The 15,278-nt window shown below is 39.5% G+C and overlaps 1 protein-coding gene across 4 annotated transcripts in view; it reads right to left on the reverse strand.

The window, feature by feature from the left end:
• Positions 1-15,278, reverse strand: part of LOC117421126 (catenin alpha-2-like) — a 502,927-nt gene that overhangs the window by 461,189 nt on the left and 26,460 nt on the right. The gene's annotated exons all lie outside the window — the stretch shown is intronic.

Here is a 15,278-nt window from a genome sequence, read left to right on the forward strand (position 1 = left end):
TTTCGGATAGTATAATGTTTTTAGAATCTTAAAGGTTCATTTAACAACAAAAAACAGGAACCTATTACGTTTCGTTTGCAGTTTTTTTTTCTTTTTATAAGTAACTTTGCCCAAAATTATATGGCTTAAATTAAAATTAATTAAAAAAAAGAGACCCACATCACCCATTGTACAGCGCTAATGCAAAATGGCTAGCGAAAGCGAGTTGTGTTTACAATTGAAAAAAAGTTGTTAATACTTTCACTTCTGGAAAAGGTAATTACCAGGGATAAAATAGCACAATATTTTGGAATTTTAAAGAGAATGTTGCTTACTTTGTTTAGAGATGCCATTTTAAATATAGTACAAACTCAGAAAAAACAGTTGTCATTAACGTTATTACCTCGCCGTGGAATTGATCCCAATAACACACCTACTACAGACATAAACACACACAGTGCATCAATGAAGTGATCGACCAGATGACCAAGAATAAAACCCACCCCAGTGTCAATCTTTCTGTTGCACCAATTAGAAAAGCTACTTGGAGGCAATTGCCAAACCCCTTCCTTTTTATAATATCTGCCCTTACTGTGGCACTAGAGCGACAAACTACTGAAGATAAAATTCTAAAATTAATGCATAAACAAATATGCGTTTGGTGACATTTGCCACGTGACCGGTTATACGTCGAGCATATTATTAAACGTTTTACCACTTCTTTAGTTTATACGTTTAAACATTTAAAATCCCCATCCCTATGCACTTGTGCTAATTTGTTCCCCCCAAAGATATTCTGCCCTGTGCACTGATTTAGTTTGGTAGTAATTAGTACTTTAAAGTATCAATGAGATTCATGCTGCTGCCCTGTGACCGTTTAATTGCAAAACCATTTGGGTGCTTGCTCAATTCCTGAACAGCTCATTAGATAGAACAGTATTTAGTCTGTAATGTTGATAAGAAGAGTGCACATCATCTCTTTTACAGTATGGGGGAAGTTAGATTAGAATAGTGTTAAATCTTTATAATTGGGCCGTTCATAGTGGCGCTGTATTGGTAATTACTGGCTTGTTTGAAAACAGCGGTTTTCTGTTATCAGGGAGGAGATGACAGTGTAAGAGCAGGCTGCAGTCATGTGAGGGGCTATTGTCACTGTCAGTTCTATTGGGGGGAAGTAATAAAACAATACAAAACAATGAACCATGCCTTAAAAAGCAATTGGCTTCACATTGTCTACTATCTACTACTCCTATCTACTCTCCTCCCTCCCCTCTCTGTCTACCCCAACTGTCCTGTTAGGTGACTTCAACATCCATCTCTCCAATCCCAGCCACTCTGCTGGATTCCTCCCTCTCCTTCACTCCTTCGACTTCTGTCTCTCTCCATCCCCTCCTACCCACAAAGCTGACCCTGATGACTTTGCCTCCTTCTTCTCTTCTAAAATCTCAGACATCCGCAAACTCTTTAACACCTCTCCCTCCCCCGCACCCCCTCCTGCTCCAACCCCTACACCCACTACATCCCCTACTAACTCACCCTCCATCTCCACCTTCTCGCCCCTCTCAGACTCTGACCTCTCCTCCCTGCTCCAGGGTCACAAACCCAGCACGTGTGCCCTGGACCTCCTGCTCTACTTCCCTTCATCTCCTCCCTTCTCAACACCTCTCTCCTTTTTGGCCTCTTTCCCTCTGCTTTCAAAAAAGCCTCTATCACTCCCCTCCTCAGAAAACCTACCCTCGACCCCACCTCCCTCCAGAGCTACCGTCCTGTCTCCCTCCTACCCTTCCTCTCCAAAACCCTCGAGCGGACTGTACACCGCCAGCTCTCTGCTTTCCTGTCCAACCACTCTCTGCTCGACCATCTCCAATCTGGCTTCCGCTCTGCTCACTCCACTGAAACCGCCCTCCTGTCTGACACCAACTCACTTAAGTCTGCCCGAGCTGCCTCTCTCTCCTCTGTCCTAATTCTCCTCGACCTCTCTGCTGCCTTTGACACTGTTGATCACTCTATTCTACTATCATCTCTCGCTGACCTGGGCACTGCTCTGGCCCGGTTCTCCTCCTACCTCTCCAACCGCACTTACCAGGTAACCTGGCGTGGAGCAACCTCCACACCTCACCCACTCTTAACAGGAGTCCCCCAAGGGTCAGTCTTGGGTCCTCTCCTGTTCTCTCTCTACACCCGCTCCCTGGGCCCCCTCATCGCATCCTTTGGTTTCTAATACAATTTCTATGCTGATGATGCTCAGATTTTCTTCTCCTTCCCCACCTCTGACTCCACCATCCCCTCCCGTATCTCTACCTGTCTGTCTGCTATTTCCTCCTGGATGCACTCGCATTACCTCAAACTCAACCTTTCTAAATCTGACCTCCTTTTCTTTCCCTCCTCCTCCTCCTCCCCCTCCTCTTATCTCTATCTCTGATCCTCTGGAATCTACCACACTCTCCCTCTTCCTCCGCTAAGAACCTCGGAGTCACCCTGGACCACTGCCTCTCTTATTCCCAGCACATCTCCACTCTGGCACGCACTTGCTGATTCTTCCTGAGCAACATCTGAAGAATCCGACCCTTCCTCACCAACTATGCCACCCAGCTCCTGGTCCAGGCCTTGGTACTCTCTCGCCTAGACTACTGCAACTCCCTCCTGGCTGGCCTCCCTGCGTCCGCCACCCGTCCGCTCCAGCTCATCCAGAACTCTGCTGCCCGCCTGGTGTTCTCTCTGCCTTGCTTCTCCCACGCAACTCCACTGCTCCGCTCACTCCACTTGCTCCCCATCACCGCTCGCATCCAATTCAAGACTCTTGTACTAGCCTACAGAGGCCTTGACCAGACTGCACCCAGCTACCTCCAGACCCTCATCTCTCCCTACACCCCCACTCGACCTCTCCGCTCCGCCTGCACTAGAAGACTGGCTGTACCTCCTTTACGCTCCCCTGCCTCCAGAGCCCGCTCCTTCTCCACCCTCGCTCCGCAGTGGTGGAATGACCTTCCTACAGATGTCAGGACTGCCCAGTCCCTGACCACATTCCGGCGCCTCCTTAAGACTCACCTCTTCAGACAGCACCTGTAGAACTCCTCTGTTTTTCCCCTGGGACACTTATCACCCTTCCTTAAATGCGCTTTATTTGCTCTTATCTGCCCCCTATTTTACTGCATTAATCCTGTACTTCAGAGTACTGTTTAATCTGTGTATTTTGTTTAATCAAGTGTTTAATCTGTAGTATTTTGTATTTAATCATATCCTGATGTAACTATCACTGTGTGACAGGGAGCGTGAGGATCTGAGCTGCAAATCTCCCTCCCGACCCAAGAGGGCGCTAAGCAGAGGTACTTGCACGCCTGTTCAGAGACGGGCCGGCTTGGAGAGAGGGGCGGAAAAGGAAGTCGGCCATCTTGGTGCAGGGCAGAATGACCATATTAGGGGACAAGATTACTGTGATCAGCTGTGCTGCATTAGACAACTGGCAGGTGTGCTGAGTCGCGCTGATCATGGGGTGGAGTCTCCTAGTATATAAGGGCTGTCATTCTGTAAGTGTGGGGCCTTTGAGGTAATAGTAAGCCTGTGTTGCTGAGCTGTGTGTTTGTTTTGTTTGTTGGTGGTCTATGTGTTTGTGATTTATTTATTCTCAGGACCGGGGTCAGACGCCAAGGAGCTGCCGCACTACTGCCAGCACTCGTCACCTTGGACATCACATGGCCCGCACAACTGAACTGGACACTTCAGCACCTGAGCACCTGCACTTTTCACTACCCCACAAGTTCACCCAAAGAGCCGAGATGGACGTGCTTTATTGGGACTTATGATTTGTACTTTTGTTTTGGACTGTGTTTCCCTTTTAATAAAATTCACCCTCTACCATTGTGGTAGAGTTTTTTCACCTCTATAAAGTGACTCTGTGACGTGTGTTCCACCTCCACACCCACTACACCGTCACACACTGACACTGTTATCTGCTGTATTATTGAATTGTATTTTGTCACACTTGTACTTGCTTGAACCAAAGTCATTGTATTTATCTTGCTCTTAATTGTATTATTACTTGTACTGTAATACTTGAAATGTATTTGCCTGCGATTGTAAGTCACCCTGGATAAGGGCATCTGCTAAGAAATAAATAATAATAATAATAATAATAATAATAATAATAATAATAATAATAATAATAATAATAATAATATTAACACATCACAAATGGACCCACACTGTTGAATCAGAGGTGTTTTTTGTTGTTGTTGTTTTTTTTTTCCACTGTGATGGTGCAATGATGAGGATGGGATACTTGGTGAATAAAGCATAGGGTTTATAAAATGGGTTTATAGCCCGAGAAACAGAAAGGAACACCTGCCTTAGCGTGATCCCCAATTGGTTGTTTGCAGACCACTGAAGAGTGGAGCCAGAAATAAAAACAGCCAACCAAGAGGGCGGAAGAGGGCTGTAGAGTTGAGCAAGACCAAAACACATGTGGATAAAAGGTGGCAGGGACCCAACACCAAGACCAAAACACATGTGGATAAAAGATGGCAGGGTTGAGTCAGACAAAAGGACTTTTAAAAAGAAAACAGATATTAAATACTAATATAAATACATGATAGTTGTACTTTCAGAAGATTTGCGTCTTGGGCATTCATATTAATTGAGTTTTTAAGAACTGTAATAAAAAAAAAAACATAGCAGTCGTGTAAAAGTTTCAGTGTCTACAGCAGGAGAATATCATCTCTCAAATCTGTCGCCATACTGTATGTTTACTGAACTACCTAGGGGTCCTGTTGAGTCAAGTACAGCTAGTAAATGAGGTAGCTAGGGAAGGCTGAAGCAAGCTGCAGCAAAAACGAATTGAAACAGCATGGACCTTTATGTCAAGTGACATCAGCACAAACGCTATGAAGAAATATAATTACCTTTAGAAATACCCAGTACTAGGAGCTTTGATTCTATTCTGCTAAGAAACTTACAAAACGTCAAGAGAGTATACAGAAAGTAAATAATGGGCTCTTGTAAGGTTTACAAAAAATACCGTGCTTGAGACTGAACCTCTCTTAGTCGATTTTATTTTAAGTTTCTCCCAAATATTAATGTACCTCAAACTGCTATTCAGTTCAGTTTACAAATATGTCATTTTTATTTCAGCAAACACATTGTTGATTTTTTTTTTTTTTTTTGGTTCCAGGGCTTTTCTATCAGAGATTTCAGACTATTGTAATATAAAAACAGACCATTATTATACATGAACTTGATTTGTTTGGATAAAAAAACATATTATGGCCTTCAACTATCTAGTGGGCTGGTTACCACAGTTTCTATGACAACGGGGCAGAACAGCATTACACACAACATCAACAACTTAACTGGAAAATAGGACAGTAGATCTAACATCACAATTGGAGAGAAATCTGAATAGAATGAAGAAAACAGGACCAACTATGCAAGCTTACAGCGCTCCAGCCAATGCACCTCAATCAAATGTGAAACTCCAACAGTTTCTTGTCTTTGGCCTCTGCCAAGTAGACACTGACAGTCCTGTAAAACGCTGTGGATGATCCCGTGGTTAGTACTTCAGGACTAGACTAAACTAGTACGCTAGTTAGCACCAATTGCAACAAACCAAGAACTTCCAGATAGCCCCCAGGTGTGTATAAAAAAATTTCCCAATTGCAACAAACTCCAGATGATGACTGCTGCCCCCCAGATGTTCCTGATATACAGTACTAAATTAAACCATCAAACTCTTTAGACTAGGTAGATAGACTAGGTAGTTACAATACTAACTCAAGTTAAAATGAGAAACCTCATTAAAGTTTTCTGAAATGAAACCATTAATAAAAGTGATATCAAATGTATAGAATACAGAATATTTTTCTAACATTTAGCAGAGCTTTCAATTTTTAATAAGGCATGAAATATACTCTTTTATTAGTCACTCCAAGGTCACTAAATTGAAATCATGGAGGTGGATATTAAGCTGTCTCCTTTATAAGTGTGCCTCGAGCAAAGATGTTACGTGACTACAGTTACGTTTTGTATGCTTCAAGACTACGGTCTGCCCAAATGATATCCAGATATTATCGCTGTTTACAAGATCCATTTGTTACATACAATGAACAGGAGTTTAAAAGGCGATATTGTTCATCCAAGGCGGCAGTCAGAAGACTGATAAGAGTTGCTGGAACCCCGGCTGCACACTAGAGGAAAAGGAGGACATCCTATTGACCCCGTGCTTCAGATTTTAATAACTCTGCGATTTTATGCCACAGGATCCTTCTTGCATGCTGGGGGGATCTGATTAACATCCAAGAAAGCACTGTTTGCTGTGTTGTTCACAGGATCTCGACGCTCATAGCAGCACTTCATGACCGCTATGTTGTCATGCCCAATAAAGAGGAGCAATGAGGCAGCACACATGATGCGCAGATCTGGATTGCTCGGTGTAAAAGTAATTCTGGCTTTAGGGTTGTGAGATCGGAGGACGCTCACACGCCCTCAGAACGTGAACATCTTTTGTGTCCCAAGATATTGTAATTTAGCCTGATAATTTGAAAGCTTTCTGCTTTAGTTTTATCAGTTGTATCTTCTCATTGTGTAACTGTTGCTTGCTCTCTTGCTTCCTGATTTTGTAGTGATTTCTTTTTTAAAATGTGCTATTTTTCAGATACAGAAGTGTCACTATCAACTTGATAAATTTGTCATCTGGTCACTATTCGATTGTGACCGTACTGCACTGTTTTGTGTATGATGGACCTGTATAATTGTTTGATTTTCAATAAAGGCTTCATTGGTATTACACTTGCGAAATCTCTTTCTGAAAGACATAGTTCTTGGTTCTGAAGATGTGTGAGCCCGTTCCCCTTCTGGTACAGATGCTAACGCTGCCTCAGTGGATGAGCGGCAGATGGAGAGGTTTCCACCAGGGACCAGGGACGTGAGGGAATTGCGCTACACAGCCTCGCCTCCTCCCCACTCCTGAATTGCCTGCAGTACAGTGTAGAAAAATCTATAGAGAGCTCAACCTAAACATTTTACTAAAAATATACCAATATGTGTTATTATTTACCTTAAACAGTTTAAATTACCATCACATGTTATTTTGATCAGTTTAGAGGGTGCTATAAGTACTATTGTACATTATTCATATAGTTAAAAGCAATAAATCAAGGGGGCTCATGTTTATTGGGGTTCTAGTATTACCTTAACAAAGATAACATTTACATGTATTTCAACATATAAACCTTTTTCAATATCGGTCTCTGAAAACGATAGAGATTTCACGTTACCATAAACTACCAACAATTACTCACATTCCATACTGTTCAAAGTTCATAAATTGAGGTTGTTTAACATTAGTGAATGATTTAGTACAAAGAATGCCTTCTTAGAAAGATGGTGTTTATTAAGCATGCAATCAAAACTACGTTTGGAAATCACACAAAAACCATGACACATTTAACATCACATTAAAACATTACAATAAGAACTAAGGTTTCAAACAACAATTTGACAAGTACATATTAGTACATACTGACACTACAACAAGGAATCGCACAGAACCTGAATAGATAATTGAGAGTTATACCTAGTCTGGAAAACAGTCGAGTTTCAGCGTGCAGTTACCTTGTGTCTCTCCTAGCGTCTGGGCCTCTAATCGTGATGGATTAATGCTGAGAGTCGAGGGTTCCAGGTGCAGTCTTGTAGTTTTCTTTTTTTTTTCAATCCGAGAGAGCGATTGTAATTTTGACGGTGGGCTTTATACTTTTCAGACAAAGAGAGTGTTTAAATTTCCCGCTGCGTTCTGATTGGCTAGTTCCTGTCTGGATGGGGCTTGGCAATCATGATTGTTCGCCCCCCTCCTTTTCTTGCCTGATGAGTTCATTATCATAATTTAGAAAAGGGAAACTTTTAAACATACATAACTTTTGCAAAATCATTTTATTCTGAATTCCCATTATTTTTACCATAAGAAATTACATTTCTTTAGACACCAAATATGTCAGTATAGTTGGCTAGAGACTGCAAACAGTTTTGTTTTCTTTGGGATTTATTACCTGGGTTATTCTGCACTTGTTAGGCGATTTGAGAATAAAAACGTTTGCATCTTGTACTCATAGTGATTTTAAATCAAGACGATGTAAAATTGTTTAAAATCTCTTATGTTCTTTAAGCTGATTTAAACTACATTGTTTTTGCTAAAAAAAACCTTCCCCCACTAGATGGGCTAATTAAATCATGAGTGCCTGGCGTATTCAAAGTGTTAGCTAGATCGTTATCACCAGGCAAAGCTATACAAATTAGATTAGATTTAATTCAATTTAGTTTTCTGTTAAAATATATAATTTGCAATACATTTGTGATGACAAAGACTATATGATCTACAGTGCACTAAGCTACAGTAAATAGTACTGCAAGATAATTTGTAGAATATTTAGTTGTACTCTTAATTATTATTTTGATAACCTGCCAGCACGCTCAATCTTTCACTATTGGAATGTTTTGTATAGAATACATGTAAATTGCAATACATGTAGACATGAGATGATATGTATGTTTTTTTTATTGTTTATTTTTTTGCAGAAAAAAAATATGCTTAATCACATAAATCCTTTGAACTGTAACGAACTGGAATCAATTGGTTTGTGAGCATGTGAAGTTTGGAGATAGTCTTGATTCTCTTCTGCATATTAAACCTGAGGATCAGCTGATCCCCAACTCGTTTGTTCGTTGCAATTGGAACTAACTTAATCCGCAGCTGGGGATGATCCTCAGGAAAGTATCGTACTAGCTTTGTTGCAATTGACCCATAGATTCTAGCAGCACCAATTATATACTTTTTTTTTTTTAAATGATAGTGTGAAATTATATTAAAATAATATAGGCGCTATGAATTGCACTTTTTTACAAACTTATTCAGTAGTTCAAAATTTCGATAAAATAATGTAGCGATCCTGCAATGCAATGCAATGTGTTCTGTTTACTGTCTTGAGCAGTGCCAGTGAGACCGCTGCACCTGATTGGCTGGTTTATACAGTGTTCATTGGTACTAAAAAGGACAGCCAATAGGCTTATCAGGCTCGACCAGTTAATTTGGGTAAAGGGCGGGGCTGAAGGTTTAAAAGAAGACGGGCCCCGCCAATTGGGGCTGTGTTTTGGGTTTATTTTGTACGCAGTGTTGCTTTCAGAGCAGTGGACTCAAAGCCGGCAGCTAAACTGGTATCTTCTTAATAAATGGTTACGAGTTAAAAATGATAAGTGCCTCCATTTCTTTCCTTTCCTGCTAAATGCTACAATATTAACAATCTCTTTCCTACTTACACCTGAATAAGAAACCTTTGAGGTCTTAAAAGCTTTTGATCAATTTTGTTTAGTTAGTCCTATAAAAGGTATCACATTTCATCTCTCTCCTTCATCTATCAACGATAAAATACCAACATTTCATTAGTGATAAATTGAGTATTTTTTTACGTTATGATTACAGTACAACGTCACATATCTGACCCCCTGTGGACTGGGGTATAGGCGGATATGTGAAAAAGTCAGATTTGCGAACATCTATAGAAAAAGCATTTACACATCCATAAATAGGTTAGTGAATAAAAACAACACGCAAACTACTTTAAACATGGGGACATGTTTTCCTTTAAAAGTAAGCAAATGTAAATAAGATTAATTAGACTACAAATACACAGTGCTGCTATGCGGTTTGCTAGAAGCCATCTCCACACAAAGCTTTAAAAAAAAATAATACAAAACAAACGATACATGTACAGTAACCTGCAACTGATGGCTTCTTTCTTAACTCTAGAAGTCCCTGCTTCCCTGGCTCTGCTTTCTTAATATCTCTGTCATGCGTCCTTTCTTGATATTGCCAACAGCCGATAAGCAGCTCGGTTTGAATATTGCTTCGGCTATTTTAAACTAATGGCCGGTAAGTATTGCGTTTATGAAGCTTGCTTTGTTTAATTCAAATGAATTTAAAAGCTACAACAACACGCTGCCAATATCTGCAAGCATGCGCTCCATCATATAAACACATTGCACAAAAAAAAAGATTTCTCAACTGGTGTATTGAAACGTCACTGCTACACGCAGCTGACTAACACACGCACACAGCCCGCCTCTCTTAAAGGGGAACGCACCAAAAGGCTGATTGCTAGAACATTTTCTTTCTGTTTCCATTGCGGAAGCTGCATTTGCTGCCAATATCATTACTCTCTTAACCTACTTTTAATATGTATTTATTTATTTATTTATTTAGCAAGGCGGATCATTGATCAAGGCAGTTATGTGATGGTTGGCTATGCGACGTTCCACTGTACCTATAACAACATACTGTACTGATAATACCAAATCAGGATTAAATTAACAAGTCTGAAATACTACAACTACTTTTTGAGAATGTTGCCCTATATCAGAGAACTCACAATGCAGTTTCTTTTTAAGTTTTTTTAGGGTTTTTTTTTTATCATCAGCCTATTATTTTGTTTTATGAACTAGCTGTTCTCAACATTTTCTCTGATTCAGGCTAATAAGAAATGTTGGTTCAGGAGCACCTCCCTTTGTTTTGATCCTACTTTCCCAAAAAAATGATTTTCAAAAGGACAAACTCAGCAAATTAAGTGTTTCAATTCCAATTCCTAATAATAATAAACAGACACAATAGATTTAATCCCCCAAGGTTTGATAAATAGGAAGCAAATTAATCATAATTGCTGAGACAGCAACACAACAGACAACACAGTCATGATAATTTTGTTATATGGTATAGCACACAGGGCATAGCAGTAGTTTTATTAGCAGACCCCCTTATCCAGGGCGACTTACAATTGTTACAAGATATCACATTATTTTTAAATACAATTAAATACAATTACCCATTTATACAGTTGGGTTTTTACTGGAGTAATCTAGGTAAAGTACCTTGCTCAAGGCTACAGCAGAAGTGTCCCCCATCTCGTATTGAACCAACGACCCTCCGGTCAAGAGTCCAGAGCCCTAACCACTACTCCACACTGCTGCCCTTTATAAACCATTGTCCCTGATACCGTACGGTAACCTCTACAAAAACAAATATGACTGAGAAAATGTGAGGTGATGTTGCAAAATAAAACCAGAATAACAGGTGCAATTTATCAACGCGTGTTCAATAATTGCATCCTATTAGAATAACAAATTAGGATGGAGATGCCTTATCTCTGAAGAGCTCAAAATATCTTCACATCATTTGTATCACATCTAGTACCTCAACCTCTGTGTATTACAGGCAGTGATTCTATTGAGATATGGATATGGAGAATGAGAGCACACGGATAACAATAGCTAGGTGAATTAGCCATTTCAGATCCAGTCCCCTGGAGGCAAAATCTGCAGAAACCAACTGTCTATCAACATGGCCAGGCCATGTCACTGTTATAAAAGCCATTGAGTATCACTGTTACATTTCTCCCTCTGCCGTGACATACTGGCTTCAGAACCATGCATTCAGAAGAGTAAGTGTACAGTAAAGGGGGAAGGCCACTTAATGTATCCCTTTCAAATGGTCCTCCTGTAAAAGTAATTGTACATAGAGTCAACACCAAACAATAATACTACAGCCATACGATATGACCTTCCCTCATTCCTGTTCGACAGTGGGGCTCTGTGAGTCCATTGTACATCTACACAGTCAGTCTGAGCTGAATACGGCCTTTGGTAAATGTAAGTTAAACCTGAATGTCAATGAGCATTCTGAAGGCTCAACTACGGAATGAATGTCAGGCTCAGAAAAATGCAATATTCTTTTTGTAACGAGGTGACCAAACTTGAAACAACATTCTAGATGAGGTCTTACTAATGCATTGTAAAGTTTTAACATTGCATCCCTTGATTTAAATTCAACACTTCTCACAATATATCTGAGCATCTTGTTGGCCTTTTTTATAGCTTGCCCACACTGTCTAGATGAAGACATTTCTGAGTCAACATAAACTCCTAGGTCTTTTTCATAGATTCCTTCATCAATTTCAGTATCTCCCATATGATATTTATAATGCACATTTTCATTGCCTGCATGCAATACTTTACACTTTTCTCTATTAAATTTCATTTGCCATGTGTCTGCCCAGTTCTGAATGCTGTCTAGATCATTTTGAATGACCTTTGCTGCTGCAACAGTGTTTGCCACTCCTCCTATTTTTATGTCGTCTGCAAATTTAACAAGTTTGCTTACTATACCAAATCTAAGTCATTAATGTAGATTAGGAATAGCAGAGGACCTAATACTGATCCCTGTGGTACACCACTGGTTACCTTGCTCCATTTTGAGGTGTCTCCTCTAATCAGTACTTTCTGTTTTCTACATGTTAACCACTCTCTAATCCGTGTGCATGCATTTACTTGAATCCCTACTGCGTTCAGTTTGAGAATTAATCTTTTATGCAGGACTTTGTCAAAAGCTTTCTGGAAATCTAAATAAACCATGTCATATGCTTTGCAATTATCCATTGTCGATGTTGCATCCTCAAAAAAATCAAGCAGACACGATCTCCCTTTCCTAAAACCATGCTGACTGTCTCCCAGGATACTTTTACCATATAGGTAATTTTCGATTTTGGATCTTATTATAGTTTCCATAAGTTTACATATAATAGAAGTCAGGCTTATTGGTTTTGTTTCCCTTTTTGTGGATCAGTATTACGTTTGCATTAGCTACACAGCAATTTAAATGACAGTTATTGGTATTAGCTACACAGCAATTAAATGACAGTTATTCTGACGCCTGCAACACTTGGTTAAATACAAAAATTACACAGATTTCTTTTTTTCCTTCTCATTTTCTCACATTGAATAGAGTTAATGTACTGTAAATCAGAACATAAAAAGCATGAAACCTCCTGACCTTTCTAAGACCTTTTGTGTCGATTTGCATTCAGATACAGTAGCAGGAGCCACTTTCTCTGACAGAACATTAAAGATGCAGTACTCAGCAAAAAAGCCATTTAAATTCTTGGAGATAATCACTTCCGATCTGAGTGTCTACTAAATATTTTTTTTGTTTTTTTAACCCTGTGATACCCAAGCATATTTCCAAATACGGGAAAAAATATTGCACAAAGTGAAACTGCTAAATCTGTCTGCACACATGAACACTCTACGAATCAATAGAGCTAGGATGATTCATTTACAAATATTGACAAATTATAGTATTTTATTGAATATTAGCCCAATTTCAAACTTTTCGGTTGTGCTTGGGAGGTTGTGGTGGAACATCAAGGATCATAGTGTGCATAAAGATGTCCACATACCTATACTTGGACTATATCTGACATACTGTACTTGACAGTGAACTAGTCTAGAATGTCTATGCCACCCCTGACCTTATTCTGCTGGCTAGCTATAATGGTACAGTCAATGCCCACGTGCAATTTACCTCTATTTATTTTTTTCTCCTGCCTACTGTACATACTTTGATCAGCTGGTTGTGCATCAATGTAAGATGATAGAAGTGTAACTATATGTTTATTTGATGTACCTGACAGCAAATGCTATGACTGTAGTGTTAGGCATGATGATCCATAGTACTGACTCATGACCCGATGTTGCATATTTGCAACACACACAAAATGCTACAGTGCTTGATTTTAACCAAGATTTTTGACTGATTTTACTCCCCTGATATTCTGAGACTGGAGTGCAAAAATGTAGGAAGATGACCTAAGGTGGAAGTCAAGTTTCTCTCACTGTTGGCAGGGAGGCAACCATGGGTCTCAGAATATACTTTTTATTTATGAGATGTTATTTGATGTTATTGGAAAAATATGGAATATTATAAGGAAAACTAAAAAGCGGTATGTAATTCAATATGTTAACGTAACATTATTCAGCAGGTTTCATTCGACTTTAGTTAATTCTGTAGGATGATGTAAAACTGTAATTCCATATGTTAACGTAACATTATTCAGCAGGTTTCATTTGACTTTAGTTAATTCTATAGGATGATGTAAAACCTTTGGCCACAGCTGTAGACCTAAACTGCAACAAATAAAACAGCATCTGCCAAGAAAAGGCTGTTGATGTGGGACAGGTGTCACCTGAAGCTAAAGAACATCTGTAACTGCCAGACACAGCAATCACCTGAGACATTGACCGTCTACTGTAGCAGCCAGTGCACAGAGAGCTACAGTACAGTACAGTACAAAGAGACCAGCTGCAGTATGATTTTCATTTTACTCTGTAATAAATGACTGGGGCTGTGTAACTGCCATAGGCAACAGTACACACATTGACATAACAACAAGAAAGCATAACAATCAATACTACTGTAAATGTCCAATACTTTAAATTGTAATACACCCCTGGTTTTCAATCATACCATACTGTGTGTGCTAGTATCAATGCCTACAGTGTCAGTGCCTACAGTATCCGTGCCTACAGTATCCGTGCCTACAGTGTCCGTGCCTACAGTATCCGTGCCTACAGTGTCAGTGCCTACAGTATCCGTGCCTACAGTGTCAGTGCCTACAGTATCCGTGCCTACAGTATCCGTGCCTACAGTGTCAGTGCCTACAGTATCCGTGCCTACAGTATCCGTGCCTACAGTGTCAGTGCCTACAGTATCCATGCCTACAGTATCCATGCCTACAGTATCCATGCCTACAGTATCCGTGCCTACAGTACTTACTGTGTATGAATGCAAATGACTCTTAGGGTCACCCAGCTGATTTGTTACAATACCTTTCAAAAGGATTTTCTTCTTAAGACTTGAAAAAGGTACTTCAGTGATCAAAGCATTTTGCTAGCAATTGTTTTTAACACTGATCAAGATAAAACACCTCTGTGAAACATTTGATTGCCCATTGGATGTCTTTTAAGAAACATTCTTCTGACATGAAGCAGATTTACATAATGCCTGAATACTAAACGGTTTGCTGATGTCAAAGCTTGGAATTACTATTAAGGTTCTATAAGTTTTACATGTGTTATTGTATCAACCCCTTTGCACATTAAATATGTTCTCTTCTACTGTAGTTTATCTTACAATAAGTAAACTACCGTAACTGTAGTAAACCGATTATATAGTACATCAGATACCAAATTCACAAAGAAGAAGCTCGAACTAGAGACAAAATCAAAAGTTCAACTAACATTTCGAAAATAGTCAAGAGTAATTATAACTACACATTTGCTTAAACATTTCTCCCCATTTAATTTCAACGTCATGTAATCCTTTTATCTAAATCCAGTTTAGATTTTTCTCAATAAAGAATGGCATGTAATTAGAGAAAACAAAATAAATTTTTTATATAAAATGTGTTCAAATTCTTTGTTTAAGTACA

This window comes from Acipenser ruthenus, chromosome 1 (assembly GCF_902713425.1).
Source record: "Acipenser ruthenus chromosome 1, fAciRut3.2 maternal haplotype, whole genome shotgun sequence".
Lineage (NCBI taxonomy): Eukaryota > Metazoa > Chordata > Actinopteri > Acipenseriformes > Acipenseridae > Acipenser > Acipenser ruthenus.